This window comes from Pseudophryne corroboree, chromosome 7, assembly GCF_028390025.1.
Source record: "Pseudophryne corroboree isolate aPseCor3 chromosome 7, aPseCor3.hap2, whole genome shotgun sequence".
NCBI classification, from domain to species: domain Eukaryota; kingdom Metazoa; phylum Chordata; class Amphibia; order Anura; family Myobatrachidae; genus Pseudophryne; species Pseudophryne corroboree.
The window spans coordinates 507,709,005-507,725,369 of NC_086450.1; the positions used below are offsets into that span (position 1 = coordinate 507,709,005).

At 49.5% G+C, this 16,365-nt stretch overlaps 1 protein-coding gene across 2 annotated transcripts in view; it reads right to left on the minus strand.

Moving 5' to 3' along the window:
• The window catches only part of LOC134945856 (uncharacterized), an 87,611-nt gene extending 74,613 nt beyond the window's left edge, over positions 1-12,998 (minus strand). Inside the window, exon 1 of one of the 2 annotated variants that reach the window (XM_063935395.1) lies at positions 12,888-12,998. The gene's annotated coding sequence lies outside the window, so the exon portion shown is untranslated. Of the gene's footprint in view, positions 1-12,761; positions 12,783-12,887 lie in introns of those variants that run through there. The other variant, XM_063935396.1, reaches the window with a different exon arrangement.
• Between the last annotated feature and the right edge of the window lie 3,367 nt (positions 12,999-16,365).

The window sequence follows — 16,365 nt, forward strand, 5'->3', positions numbered from 1 at the left end:
TCCCACCATTGAAAGTAATGGAGGGAGCTGTGCGAGGCGCTGTCACAGCGAGCAGCCAATCAGGTGAGCGCAATTGCGCTTCCTGATTGGCTTAGAGACCTGTCAGTGACAACTGTCACTGACAGATCTTAATCGTGGAAAGGTGTCCCATGTGTCAGCATGGGACACCTTTCAGTCCGTTATGGAGCGGGTAAATGCGTTTTATTATTTTGCCAAGTCCGTGGATTTATCTCTGGAGCCTGGTTAAGGTGAGTATATTGAACTTTGCTTTTCAGGTACCCCGGGATTCTACATGGAGAAGAGGACCGATGTCGGCGTGTGAACATAGGTAAGTATGTGTGTGTCGGCAGTGTGTAATAAAGTTTTACTGTCGACGGTGTCTGTGTCCTGTTTTTATTTGGGTATTTTTTTTCCAGTAGTACTACAGGTACCAGCGGGCCCGTTTTTCTCCCGCATGCTGGTACTTGTGGTTCTCCAAGTACCAGCTTGCGGGGGAGGCTTGCTGGGACTTGTAGTACTAATGGAAAAAACAATATCTTTTTTTTGAACACAAAAAGGCTATCAGCCCTCCCATCCGCAGCCCATTGGATGGGGGGGGACAGCCTCGGGCTTCACCCCTGGCCCTTGGGTGGCTGGGGGGGGGGGACCCCTTGATTGAAGGGGTCCCCACTCCCCCAGGGTACCCCGGCCAGGGGTGACTAGTTGGATATTTAATGCCACGGCCGCAGGGCACGGCATAAAAGTGACCCCCGGCTGTGGCATTATCTGTCCAGCTAGTGGAGCCCGATGCTGGTGTTAAAAATACGGGGGACCCCTACTCGTTTTGTCCCCCGTATTTTTGGCACCAGCATCAGGCGCAGAGCCCGGTGCTGGTTTTAAAAATACGGGGGATCCCCTGTCATTTTTTTCCCCGCATTTTTAGAACCAGGACCAGCTCAATGAGCCCGAGGCTGGTTATGCTTTGGAGGGGGGACCCCACGCCATTTTTTTTTCTGATTTTACGTTCCAGCAATAAAAAAAAAAAAAATATTATTTTAAAAAATATATAAATAATATTTGTGCCTCCCCCCAAAAAAAAAAAAAAACCTAATCCCTTCTAATATAAATAGATCTGCTATTCCTAAAAAAAAAAACACAAAAAAAAACATGTTTAAAATTTTTTTATTTGTTTTCACCCTCCAAAGTGTGGCGGAGTGAAAATCGCGAATTTGCTGTCTAAAAGCACTGCAGGCGAATTTCCAAACTTGAATTGAATATGCTGGAGGCGAATTGCAGCATCTGTACCATTGCAGAAAAGGCGAATTCGGAAAAACGCGAATTGAGAAAAGGCGAATTTTGACGGGCCGTTTTTTTGCGATAAAGTACTGCACTGCATAGGCGAATTGATTTTTTGCGGCGAAAACGGCCCGCAATTCGCCTTTTTCTGAAATTCGCCCGCTATTGCATATACCCCGGTGTCTTTTTCTGCAGAGATGTGACTTAGGGTAAAAAACGGTGGATTTTCCAGCAGTTGCCGTGGCCACCAGGTCCCATGGACCGACCCCAAATAATTCCTCCCCTTTATACGGCACTACATCTTTGTGCCGTTTGGAATCTGCATCACCTGACCACTGTCGTGTCCATAAACATCTTCTTGCAGATATGGACATCGCATTTACTCTTGATGCCAGAGTGCAAATATCCCTCTGCGCATCTCGCATATATAGAAATGCATCCTTTAAATGCTCTTATAGTCAATAAAATACTGTCCCTGTCAAGGGTATCAATATTTTTAGTCAGGGAATCCGACCAAGCCACCTCAGCTCTGCACATCCAGGCTGAGGCGATCGCTGGTCGCAGTATAACACCAGCATGTGTGTGTATACTTTTTAGGATATTTTCCAGCCTCCTATCAGCTGGCTCCTTAAGTACGGCCCTATCTGTAGATGGTACCGCCACTTGTTCTGATAAGCATGTGAGCGCCTTATCCACCCTAAGGGGTGTTTCCCAACGCGCCCTAACTTCTGGCGGGAAAGGGTATACCGCCAATAATTTTCTATCGGGGGAAACCCACGCATCTCACACACTTCATTTAATTTATCTGATTCAGGAAAAACTACAGGTAGTTTTTTCACATCCCACATAATACCCTTTTTTGTGGTACTTGTAGTATCAGAAATATGTAACACCTCCATTGCCCTTAACGTGTGGCCCTAAAGGAAAATACGTTTGTTTCTTCACCGTCGACACTGAAATCAGTGTCCGTGTCTGGGTCTGTGTCGACCGACTGAGGTAAATGGGCGTTTTACAGCCCCTGACGGTGTTTGAGACGCCTGGACAGGTACTAATTTGTTCGCCGGCCGTCTCATGTCGTCAACCGGCTTGCAGCGTGTTGACATTATCACGTAATTCCATAATTAAGCCATCCATTCCGGTGTCGACTCCCTAGAGAGTGACATCACCATTACAGGCAATTTGCTCCGCCTCCTCACCAACATTTTCCTCATACATGTCGACACACACGTACCGACATACAGCACACACATAGGGAATGCTCTGATAGAGGACAGGACCCACTAGCCCTTTGGGGAGACAGAGGGAGAGTTTGCCAGCACACACCAAAACGCTATAATTATACAGGGACAACCTTTATATAAGTGTTCCTCCCTTATAGCATTTTAATATATATTCATATTGCCAAATCAGTGCCCCCCCCTCTCTGTTTTAACCCTGTTTCTGTAGTGCAGTGCAGGGGAGAGCATGGGAGCCTTCCCACCAGCATTTCTGTGAGGGAAAATGGCGCTGTGTGCTGAGGAGAATAGGCCCCGCCCCCTTTTCGGCGGGCTTCTTCTCCGGAGTCTGTGATATCTGGCAGGGGTTAAATACATCCATATAGCCTCAAGGGCTATATGTGATGTATTTTTCGCCATACAGGTATTATACATTGCTGCCCAGGGCGCCCCCCCCCGCGCCCTGCACCCTCCGTGACCGCTGTGTGAAGTGTGCTGACAACAATGGCGCACAGCTGCAGTGCTGTGCGCTACCTGATGAAGACTGAAAGTCTTCTGCCGCCTGGTTCCGGACCTCTTCAATCTTCAGCATCTGCAAGGGGGGTCGGCGGCGCGGCTCCGGGACGAACCCCAGGGCGAGACCTGTGTTCCGACTCCCTCTGGAGCTAATGGTGTCCAGTAGCCTAAGAAGCCAATCCATCCTGCACGCAGGTGAGTTCACTTCTCTCCCCTAAGTCCCTCGATGCAGTGAGCCTGTTGCCAGCAGGACTCACTGAAAATAAAGAACCTAAAAACTTTTTCTAAGCAACTCTTTAAGAGAGCCACCTAGATTGCACCCTGCTCGGACGGGCACAAAAACCTAACTGAGGCTTGGAGGAGGGTCATAGGGGGAGGAGCCAGTACACACCATGTGATCCTAAAAGCTTACTTTTTGTGCCCTGTCTCCTGCGGAGCCGCTATTCCCCATGGTCCTGACAGAGTCCCCAGCATCCACTAGGACGTTAGAGAAAATAAGAATTTACTTACCGATAATTCTATTTCTCGGAGTCCGTAGTGGATGCTGGGGTTCCTGAAAGGACCATGGGGAATAGCGGCTCCGCAGGAGACAGGGCACAAAAGTAAAGCTTTCCGATCAGGTGGTGTGCACTGGCTCCTCCCCCTATGACCCTCCTCCAAGCCAGTTAGGTACTGTGCCCGGACGAGCGTACACAATAAGGGAGGAATTTTGAATCCCGGGTAAGACTCATACCAGCCACACCAATCACACCGTACAACTTGTGATCTAAACCCAGTTAACAGTATGATAACAGCGGAGCCTCTGAAAAGATGGCTCACAACAATAATAACCCGATTTTTGTAACTATGTACAAGTATTGCAGATAATCCGCACTTGGGATGGGCGCCCAGCATCCACTACGGACTCCGAGAAATAGAATTATCGGTAAGTAAATTCTTATTTTCTCTATCGTCCTAGTGGATGCTGGGGTTCCTGAAAGGACCATGGGGATTATACCAAAGCTCCCAAACGGGCGGGAGAGTGCGGATGACTCTGCAGCACCGAATGAGAGAACTCCAGGTCCTCCTTAGCCAGGGTATCAAATTTGTAGAATTTAGCAAACGTGTTTGCCCCTGACCAAGTAGCTGCTCGGCAAAGTTGTAAAGCCGAGACCCCTCGGGCAGCCGCCCAAGATGAGCCCACCTTCCTTGTGGAATGGGCATTTACATATTTTGGCTGTGGCAGGCCTGCCACAGAATGTGCAAGCTGAATTGTATTACACATCCAACTAGCAATAGTCTGCTTAGAAGCAAGAGCACCCAGTTTGTTGGGTGCATACAGGATAACAGCAAGTCAGTTTTCCTGACTCCAGCCGTCCTGGAACATATTTTCAGGGCCCTGACAACATCTAGCAACTTGGAGTCCTCCAAGTCCCTAGTAGGTGCAAGGCACCACAATAAGCTGGTTCAGGTGAAACACTGACACCACCTTAGGGAGAGAACTGGGGACGAGTCCGCAGCTCTGCCCTGTCCGAATGGACAAACAGATATGGGCTTTTTTGAGAAAAAACCACCAATTTGACACTCGCCTGGTCCAGGCCAGGGCCAAGAGCATGGTCACTTTTCATGTGAGATGCTTCAAATCCACAGATTTGACTGGTTTTAAACCAATGTGATTTGAGGAATCCCAGAACTACGTTGAGATCCCACAGTGCCACTGGAGGCACAAAAGGGGGTTGTATATGCAATACTCCCTTGACAAACTTCTGGACTTCAGGAACTGAAGCCAATTCTTTCTGGAAGAAAATCGACAGGGCCGAAATTTGAACCTTAATGGACCCCAATTTGAGGCCCATAGACACTCCTGTTTGCAGGAAATGCAGGAAACGACCGAGTTGAAATTTCTTTGTGGGGCCTTCCTGGCCTCACACCACGCAACATATTTTCGCCACATGTGGTGATAATGTTGTGCGGTCACCTCCTTTCTGGCTTTGACCAGGGTAGGAATGACCTCTTCCGGAATGCCTTTTTCCCTTAGGATCCGGCTTTCCACCGCCATGCCGACAAACGCAGCTGCGGTAAGTCTTGGAATAGACATGGTACTTGCTGAAGCAAGTCCCTTCTTAGCGGCAGAGGCCATAAGACCTCTGTAAGCATCTCTTAAAGTTCCGGGTACCAAGTCCTTCTTGGCCAATCCGGAGCCATGAGTATAGTTCTTACTCCTCTACGTCTTATAATTCTCAGCACCTTAGGTATGAGAAGCAGAGGAGGGAACACATACACCGACTGGTACACCCACGGTGTTACCAGAACGTCCACAGCTATTGCCTGAGGGTCTCTTGACCTGGCGCAATACCTGTCCCGTTTTTTGTTCAGACGGGACGCCATCATGTCCACCTTTGGTATTTCCCAACGGTTTACAATCATGTGGAAAAAACTTCCCGATGAAGTTTCCACTCTCCCGGGTGGAGGTCGTGCCTGCTGAGGAAGTCTGCTTCCCAGTTTCCATTCCCGGGATGAAACACTGCTGACAGTGCTATCACATGATTTTCCGCCCAGCGAAAAGTCCTTGCAGTTTTTGCCATTGCCCTCCTGCTTCTTGTGTCGCCCTGTCGGTTTACGTGGGCGACTGCCGTGATGTTTTTCCCACTGGATCAATACCGGCTGACCTTGAAGCAGAGGTCTTGCTAAGCTTAGAGCATTATAAATTTACCCTTAGCTCCAGTATATTTATGTGGAGAAAAGTCTCCAGACTTGATCACACTCCCTGGAAATTTTTTCCTTGTGTGACTGCTCCCCAGCCTCTCGGGCTGGGCTCCGTGGTCACCAGCATCCAATCCTGAATGCCGAATCTGCGGCCCTCTAGAAGATGAGCACTCTATAACCACCACAGGAGAGACACCCTTGTCCTTGGATATAGGGTTATCCGCTGATGCATCTGAAGATGCGATCCGGACCATTTGTCCAGCAGATCCCACTGAAAAGTTCTTGCGTGAAATCTGCCGAATGGAATTGCTTCGTAGGAAGCCACCATTTTTACCAGGACCCTTGTGCAATGATGCACTGTTTTTAGGAGGTTCCTGACTAGCTCGGATAACTCCCTGGCTTTCTCTTCCGGGAGAAACCTTTTTCTGGACTGTGTCCAGAATCATCCCTAGGCACAGCAGACGTGTCGTCGGGATCAGCTGCGATTTTGGAATATTTAGAATCCACCCGTGCTGTTGTAGCAGTATCCGAGATAGTGCTACTCCGACCTCCAACTGTTCCCTGGACTATGCCCTTATCAGGAGATCGTCCAAGTAAGGGATAATTAAGACGCCTTTTCTTCGAAGAAGAATCATCATTTCGGCCATTACCTTGGTAAAGACCCGGGGTGCCGTGGACAATCCAAACGGCAGCGTCTGAAACTGACAGTGACAGTTCTGTACCACGAACCTGAGGTACCCTTAGTGAGAAGGGCAAATTTGGGACATAGAGGTAAGCATCCCTGATGTCCCGGGACACTATATAGTCCCCTTCTTCCTGGTTCGTTATCACTGCTCTGAGTGACTCCATCTTGATTTGAACCTTTGTAAGTGTTCAAAAAAATTTTTAGAATAAGTCTCACCTAGCCTTCTGGCTTCAGTACCACAATATAGTGTGGAATAATACCCCTTTTCTTGTAGTAGGAGGGGTAATTTAATTATCACCTGCTGGGAATACAGCTTGTGAATTTTTTCCCATACTGCCTCCTTGTCGGAGGGAGACCTTGGTAAAGCAGACTTCAGGAGCCTGCGAAGGGGAAACGTCTCGACATTCCAATCTGTACCCCTGGGATACTACTTGTAGGATCCAGGGGTCCTGTACGGTCTCAGCGCCATGCTGAGAACTTGTCAGAAGCGGTGGAACGCTTCTGTTCCTGGGAATGGGCTGCCTGCTGCAGTCTTCTTCCCTTTCCTCTATCCCTGGGCAGATATGATCTTATAGGGACGAAAGGACTGAGGCTGAAAAGACGGTGTCTTTTTCTGCAGAGATGTGACTTAGGGTAAAAACGGCGGATTTTCCAGCAGTTGCCGTGGCCACCAGGTCCGATGGACCGACCCCAAATAACTCCTCTTCCTTTATACGGCAATACACCTTTGTGCCGTTTGGAATCTGCATCACCTGACCACTGTCGTGTCCATAACATCTTCTGGCAGATATGGACATCGCATTTACTCTTGATGCCAGAGTGCAAATATCCCTCTGTGCATCTCGCATATATAGAAATGCATCCTTTAAATGCTCTATAGTCAATAAAATACTGTCCCTGTCAAGGGTATCAATATTTTTAGTCAGGGAATCCGACCAAGCCACCCCAGCTCTGCACATCCAGGCTGAGGCGATCGCTGGTCGCAGTATAACACCAGTATGTGTGTATATACTTTTTATGATATTTTCCAGCCTCCTGTCAGCTGGTCCTTGAGGACGGCCCTATCTATAGACGGTACCGCCACTTGTTTTGATAAGCGTGTGAGCGCCTTATCCACCCTAAGGGGTGTTTCCCAACGCGCCCTAACTTCTGGCGGGAAAGGGTATACCGCCCATAATTTTCTATCGGGGGGAACCCACGCATCATCACACACTTTATTTAATTTATCTGATTCAGGAAAAACTACAGTAGTTTTTTCACATCCCACATAATACCCTCTTTTGTGGTACTTGTAGGATCAGAAATATGTAACACCTCCTTCATTGCCTTTAACGTGTGGCCCTAATAAGGAATACGTTTGTTTATTCACCGTCGACACTGGATTCAGTGTCCCTGTCTGTGTCTGTGTCGACCGACTAAAGTAAACGGGCGTTTTAAAACCCCTGACGGTGTTTTTGAGACGTCTGGACCGGTACTAATTGTTTGTCGGCCGTCTCACGTCGTCAACCGACCTTGCAGCGTGTTCACATTATCACGTAATTCCCTAAATAAGCCATCCATTCCGGTGTCGACTCCCTAGAGAGTGACATCATCATTACAGGCAATTGCTCCGCCTCCTCACCAACATCGTCCTCATACATGTCGACACACACGTACCGACACACAGCACACACACAGGGAATGCTCTGATAGAGGACAGGACCCACTAGCCCTTTGGAGAGACAGAGGGAGAGTTTACCAGCACACACCAAAAACGCTATAATTATATAGGGACAACCTTATATAAGTGTTTTCCCTTATAGCATCTTTTTTATATATTTCTAACGCCAAATTAGTGCCCCCCCTCTCTGTTTTAACCCTGTTTCTGTAGTGCAGTGCAGGGGAGAGCCTGGGAGCCTTCCCTCCAGCCTTTCTGTGAGGGAAAATGGCGCTGTGTGCTGAGGAGATAGGCCCCGCCCCTTTTTCGGCGGCCTCGTCTCCCGCTCTTAACGGATTCTGGCAGGGGTTAAATATCTCCATATAGCCTCCGGAGGCTATATGTGAGGTATTTTTAGCCAAAATAGGTATTAATTTGCCTCCCAGGGCGCCCCCCTCCCAGCGCCCTGCACCCTCAGTGACTGCCGTGTGAAGTGTGCTGAGAGGAAAATGGCGCACAGCTGCAGTGCTGTGCGCTACCTTTAGAAGACTGAGGAGTCTTCTGCCGCCGATTCTGGACCTCTTCTTACTTCAGCATCTGCAAGGGGGCCGGCGGCAAGGCTCCGGTGACCATCCAGGCTGTACCTGTGATCGTCCCTCTGGAGCTGATGTCCAGTAGCCAAGAAGCCAATCCATCCTGCACGCAGGTGAGTTCACTTCTTCTCCCCTAAGTCCCTCGTTGCAGTGATCCTGTTGCCAGTAGGACTCACTGTAAAATAAAAAAACCTAAGCTAAACTTTTCTAAGCAGCTCTTTAGGAGAGCCACCTAGATTGCACCCTTCTCGGCCGGGCACAAAAATCTAACTGGCTTGGAGGAGGGTCATAGGGGGAGGAGCCAGTGCACACCACCTGATCGGAAAGCTTTACTTTTGTGCCCTGTCTCCTGCGGAGCCGCTATTCCCCATGGTCCTTTCAGGAACCCCAGCATCCACTAGGACGATAGAGAAACATTGTTACTGGTATCAGTGTAACTATACAGAACACAGAAGAGGATGGAACAGAGGAATGATCAGTAACAATCAGAGCGGAGACGCTGTGTAGGCGTAATAAGCAGAGGTCGTGGATACAATTATTACTACAATCCCTTTATAATTCATTACAAGTGTTCCACAGCGTAAGAACAAAAGGAAAGTGCAAAAAGCACAGGGCATAATGTGGGAGGAGCAGGGATAGGGTGACCGTCTCCAGGGGTAATACGGGTCTCACACACAAGTGCTGTATATTCTGGTGAAAAAACCTTTACGGAATAGAAATGTTCATTGACGCAGTATGGAGTAAATTGTTGCCCTTAAAGAAAAGTCCCAAAGAGTGCTACACAGACAGACAGAATGTGGTCAACATACCGCCCGTCGGGATCCCAGCTGTCTCAATACCGCCGCTGGGATCCCGACGGGGGTACTATACCGCCGCCGGAGGAATACCGGCGAGGCAGGTGATTCCCTCTATGGGTGTCCACGACACCTATAGAGGGAGAATAGAACCCGCAAGGGGCTTTGATGGCGCAGGACCCCCCCCCCATTCTACCGCCCAGGATGACGAAGTTGGTATACTGACATTCGGCATTTTGTGCGGCGGGATCACATACCGATCCCAGATACATAGATAGTTTTAGGGGCATTCTTTGGGAGGGCAGCACAGGGGTGTGAGCGGCACAGGCAGGTACTTCTCCATCAGGGAGGCACAGGGCAAGGACGCCCAGCACGCTAATGGATTCAATCGCAATTCAAATGCGTTTGTATCAATCGCATCAGTGTATAGTCAGTGACGGCGGCACAGTGTATAGTCAGTGACAGCGGCACAGTGTATAGTCAGTGACAGCGGCACAGTGTATAGTCAGTGACAGAGGCAGTGTATAGTCAGTGACAGCGGCAGTGTATAGTCAGTGACAGCGGCAGTGTATAGTCAGTGACAGCGGCAGTGTATAGTCAGTGACAGCAGCAGTGTATAGTCAGTGACAGCGGCAGTGTATAGTCAGTGACAGCGGCAGTGTATAGTCAGTGACAGAGGCAGTGTATAGTCAGTGACAGAGGCAGTGTATAGTCAGTGACAGCGGCAGTGTATAGTCAGTGACAGCGGCAGTGTATAGACAGCGGCAGTGTATAGTCAGTGACAGCAGCAGTGTATAGTCAGTGACAGCAGCAGTGTATAGTCAGTGACAGCAGCAGTGTATAGTCAGTGACAGCAGCAGTGTATAGTCAGTGACAGACAGCACAGTGTATAGTCAGTGACAGCGGCAGTGTATAGTCAGTGACAGCGGCACAGTGTATAGTCAGTGACAGCGGCACAGTGTATAGTCAGTGACAGCGGCACAGTGTATAGTCAGTGACAGCGGCAGTGTATAGTCAGTGACAGCGGCACAGTGTATAGTCAGTGACAGCGGCACAGTGTATAGTCAGTGACAGCGGCACAGTGTATAGTCAGTGACAGCGGCACAGTGTATAGTCAGTGACAGCAGCAGTGTATAGTCAGTGACAGCGGCACAGTGTATAGTCAGTGACAGCGGCACAGTGTATAGTCAGTGACAGCGGCACAGTGTATAGTCAGTGACAGCAGCAGTGTATAGTCAGTGACAGCAGCACAGTGTATAGTCAGTGACAGCAGCAGTGTATAGTCAGTGACAGCGGCACAGTGTATAGTCAGTGACAGCGGCACAGTGTATAGTCAGTGACAGCGGCACAGTGTATAGTCAGTGACAGCAGCAGTGTATAGTCAGTGACAGCGGCACAGTGTATAGTCAGTGACAGTACAGTGTATAGTCAGTGACAGCGGCACAGTGTATAGTCAGTGACAGCGGCACAGTGTATAGTCAGTGACAGCGGCACAGTGTATAGTCAGTGACAGCAGCAGTGTATAGTCAGTGACAGCAGCACAGTGTATAGTCAGTGACAGCAGCAGTGTATAGTCAGTGACAGCGGCACAGTGTATAGTCAGTGACAGCAGCAGTGTATAGTCAGTGACAGCAGCAGTGTATAGTCAGTGACAGCAGCACAGTGTATAGTCAGTGACAGCACAGTGTATAGTCAGTGACAGCAGCAGTGTATAGTCAGTGACAGCACAGTGTATAGTCAGTGACAGCAGCAGTGTATAGTCAGTGACAGCAGCAGTGTATAGTCAGTGACAGCAGCACAGTGTATAGTCAGTGACAGCACAGTGTATAGTCAGTGACAGCAGCAGTGTATAGTCAGTGACAGCACAGTGTATAGTCAGTGACAGCAGCAGTGTATAGTCAGTGACAGCAGCAGTGTATAGTCAGTGACAGCAGCAGTGTATAGTCAGTGACAGCAGCAGTGTATAGTCAGTGACAGCACAGTGTATAGTCAGTGACAGCAGCAGTGTATAGTCAGTGACAGCAGCAGTGTATAGTCAGTGACAGCAGCAGTGTATAGTTAGTGACAGCGGCAGTGTATAGTCAGTGACAGCGGCACAGTGTATAGTCAGTGACAGCGGCACAGTGTATAGTCAGTGACAGCACAGTGTATAGTCAGTGACAGCGGCAGTGTATAGTCAGTGACAGCAGCACAGTGTATAGTCAGTGACAGCAGCAGTGTATAGTTAGTGACAGCGGCAGTGTATAGTCAGTGACAGCGGCACAGTGTATAGTCAGTGACAGCGGCACAGTGTATAGTCAGTGACAGCACAGTGTATAGTCAGTGACAGCGGCAGTGTATAGTCAGTGACAGCAGCACAGTGTATAGTCAGTGACAGCAGCAGTGTATAGTCAGTGACAGCAGCACAGTGTATAGTCAGTGACAGCAGCACAGTGTATAGTCAGTGACAGCAGCAGTGTATAGTCAGTGACAGCACAGTGTATAGTCAGTGACAGCAGCACAGTGTATAGTCAGTGACAGCAGCACAGTGTATAGTCAGTGACAGCGGCACAGTGTATAGTCAGTGACAGCGGCACAGTGTATAGTCAGTGACAGCGGCACAGTGTATAGTCAGTGACAGCGGCACAGTGTATAGTCAGTGACAGCAGCACAGTGTATAGTCAGTGACAGCAGCAATGTATAGTCAGTGACAGCGGCACAGTGTATAGTCAGTGACAGCAGCAGTGTATAGTCAGTGACAGCAGCAGTGTATAGTCAGTGACAGCGGCACAGTGTATAGTCAGTGACAGCAGCAGTGTATAGTCAGTGACAGCGGCACAGTGTATAGTCAGTGACAGCAGCAGTGTATAGTCAGTGACAGCAGCAGTGTATAGTCAGTGACAGCACAGTGTATAGTCAGTGACAGCGGCACAGTGTATAGTCAGTGACAGCAGCAGTGTATAGTCAGTGACGGCACAGTGTATAGTCAGTGACAGCAGCACAGTGTATAGTCAGTGACAGCAGCAGTGTATAGTCAGTGACAGCAGCAGTGTATAGTCAGTGACAGCGGCACAGTGTATAGTCAGTGACAGCGGCAGTGTATAGTCAGTGACAGCAGCAGTGTATAGTCAGTGACAGCGGCATAGTGTATAGTCAGTGACAGCAGCAGTGTATAGTCAGTGACAGCGGCACAGTGTATAGTCAGTGACAGCGGCAGTGTATAGTCAGTGACAGCAGCAGTGTATAGTCAGTGACAGCAGCAGCGTATAGTCAGTGACAGCAGCACAGCAGTAACACATGGCAGGCAGCCCTGGCACAGCAGTAATAGGGAGCCCGGGCATCAGCGGAATAGGGCATGTGTGCAGCAGCAGGGGGCATACTCACAGCACCAGACCCGGGGCACCGCAGCTGCTGCTTCCATGCCGTGTGCCCGGGCATTGCACGGCAGATGAGAGCACTGGGCGGGTAACAGGGCGCTGATGAGAGGACGCCCGGGGGCAGAGCACATACCTGGGCGGAGGAGTCACAGGGAAGTTGCCCCTGGCTGAGCCGGTATAATAACGCCGCTGGTAACGGCAGCCCACGTCACGTGTGTAACGGTCCAGCGCGAGCTCCGCAGAGACTGGCGGCACCAGTAGCAGCCAATCATTGCGAGGACTCTTTGACCGGCAGATGAATTAGCCAATCACATCCCATACACTAGTAGCCAATGAGAATGTAACAAATGGTGATTGGCATCCAGTACGACCAATCCCTGCTGTTCCCTCTGATGAAGGGCGAAGTGACCGAAGCGGCATTGACAGCAGCAGCCCAGTTCGAAGAAGTCACACGTCGTACACGGATCACGGTGAGACGGAACCATGCATACATGGGTCAAGATGAGGTGAAGTCACTTATACGGGTCACACATACCCTCCAACTGTACCTATTTAATAGGTACAGTACCTTTTTTTTATGGTCTGTACCTATTTTTGGCTCTCCAAACTTCCATTGAAAGTATAGGAAAAGCGGCGTGGCCACGCCCCCTTTTCTAATTTGTACCGATTTTTGTGTGTAAAATGTTGGAGGGTATGGTCACAGTGAGTGACCCCTCCATACACGGGTCACGTTGCACCGGAGCCACGTGTACACGGGTCACGTTGCATCAGAGCCACACGTACACGAGACGCTGTGCGCCAGAGCCACGCGTACACGAGTTGCTATGTGTCAGAGCCATGCGTACACGAGTTACAGTGCATCGGAGCTACGCGTACACGGGTCTCGATGTGACAGAACCACGCGTACACGGGTCACGGTGAGACGGAACCATGCATACATGGGTGAAGATTAGTGATGAGCGCCTGAAATTTTTCGGGTTTTGTGTTTTGGTTTTGGGTTCGGTTCCGCGGCCGTGTTTTGGGTTCGACCGCGTTTTGGCAAAACCTCACCGAATTTTTTTTGTCGGATTCGGGTGTGTTTTGGATTCGGGTGTTTTTTTCAAAAAACCCTAAAAAACAGCTTAAATCATAGAATTTGGGGGTCATTTTGATCCCATATTATTATTAACCTCAAAAACCATAATTTCCACTCATTTTCAGTCTATTCTGAATACCTCACACCTCACAATATTATTTTTAGTCCTAAAATTTGCACCGAGGTCGCTGGATGACTAAGCTAAGCGACCCTAGTGGCCGACACAAACACCTGGCCCATCTAGGAGTGGCACTGCAGTGTCACGCAGGATGTCCCTTCCAAAAAACCCTCCCCAAACAGCACATGACGCAAAGAAAAAAAGAGGCGCAATGAGGTAGCTGTGTGAGTAAGATTAGCGACCCTAGTGGCCGACACAAACACCGGGCCCATCTAGGAGTGGCACTGCAGTGTCACGCAGGATGTCCCTTCCAAAAAACCCTCCCCAAACAGCACATGACGCAAAGAAAAAAAGAGGCGCAATGAGGTAGCTGTGTGAGTAAGATTAGCGACCCTAGTGGCCGACACAAACACCGGGCCCATCTAGGAGTGGCACTGCAGTGTCACGCAGGATGTCCCTTCCAAAAAACCCTCCCCAAACAGCACATGACGCAAAGAAAAAAAGAGGCGCAATGAGGTAGCTGTGTGAGTAAGATTAGCGACCGTAGTGGCCGACACAAACACCGGGCCCATCTAGGAGTGGCACTGCAGTGTCACGCAGGATGGCCCTTCCAAAAAACCCTCCCCAAACAGCACATGACGCAAAGAAAAAAAGAGGCGCAATGAGGTAGCTGACTGTGTGAGTAAGATAAGCGACCCTAGTGGCCGACACAAACACCGGGCCCATCTAGGAGTGGCACTGCAGTGTCACGCAGGATGTCCCTTCCAAAAAACCCTCCCCAAACAGCACATGACGCAAAGAAAAAAAGAGGCGCAATGAGGTAGCTGTGTGAGTAAGATTAGCGACCGCAGTGGCCGACACAAACACCGGGCCCATTTAGGAGTGGCACTGCAGTGTCACGCAGGATGTCCCTTCCAAAAAACCCTCCCCAAACAGCACATGACGCAAAGAAAAAAAGAGGCGCAATGAGGTAGCTGTGTGAGTAAGATTAGCGACCCTAGTGGCCGACACAAACACCGGGCCCATCTAGGAGTGGCACTGCAGTGTCACGTAGGATGTCCCTTCCAAAAAACCCTCCCCAAACAGCACATGACGCAAAGAAAAAAAGAGGCGCAATGAGGTAGCTGTGTGAGTAAGATTAGCGACCGTAGTGGCCGACACAAACACCGGGCCCATTTAGGAGTGGCACTGCAGTGTCACGCAGGATGTCCCTTCCAAAAAACCCTCCCCAAACAGCACATGACGCAAAGAAAAAAAGAGGCGCAATGAGGTAGCTGTGTGAGTAAGATTAGCGACCCTAGTGGCCGACACAAACACCGGGCCCATCTAGGAGTGGCACTGCAGTGTCACGCAGGATGGCCCTTCCAAAAAACCCTCCCCAAACAGCACATGACGCAAAGAAAAAAAGAGGCGCAATGAGGTAGCTGACTGTGTGAGTAAGATAAGCGACCCTAGTGGCCGACACAAACACCGGGCCCATTTAGGAGTGGCACTGCAGTGTCACGCAGGATGTCCCTTCCAAAAAACCCTCCCCAAACAGCACATGACGCAAAGAAAAAGAAAAGAAAAAAGAGGTGCAAGATGGAATTGTCCTTGGGCCCTCCCACCCACCCTTATGTTGTATAAACAAAACAGGACATGCACACTTTAACCAACCCATCATTTCAGTGACAGGGTCTGCCACACGACTGTGACTGATATGACGGGTTGGTTTGGACCCCCCCCCAAAAAAGAAGCAATTAATCTCTCCTTGCACAAACTGGCTCTACAGAGGCAAGATGTCCACCTCATATTCATCCTCCGATATATCACCGTGTACATCCCCCTCCTCACAGATTATCAATTCGTCCCCACTGGAATCCACCATCTCAGCTCCCTGTGTACTTTGTGGAGGCAATTGCTGCTGGTCAATGTCTCCGCGGAGGAATTGATTATAATTCATTTTAATGAACATCATCTTCTCCACATTTTCTGGATGTAACCTCGTACGCCGATTGCTGACAAGGTGAGCGGCGGCACTAAACACTCTTTCGGAGTACACACTTGTGGGAGGGCAACTTAGGTAGAATAAAGCCAGTTTGTGCAAGGGCCTCCAAATTGCCTCTTTTTTCCTGCCAGTATAAGTATGGACTGTGTGACGTGCCTACTTGGATGCGGTCACTCATATAATCCTCCACCATTCTTTCAATGGTGAGAGAATCATATGCAGTGACAGTAGACGACATGTCCGTAATCGTTGTCAGGTCCTTCAGTCCGGACCAGATGTCAGCATCAGCAGTCGCTCCAGACTGCCCTGCATCACCGCCAGCGGGTGGGCTCGGAATTCTGAGCCTTTTCCTCGCACCCCCAGTTGCGGGAGAATGTGAAGGAGGAGATGTTGACAGGTCGCGTTCCGCTTGACTTGACAATTTTCTCACC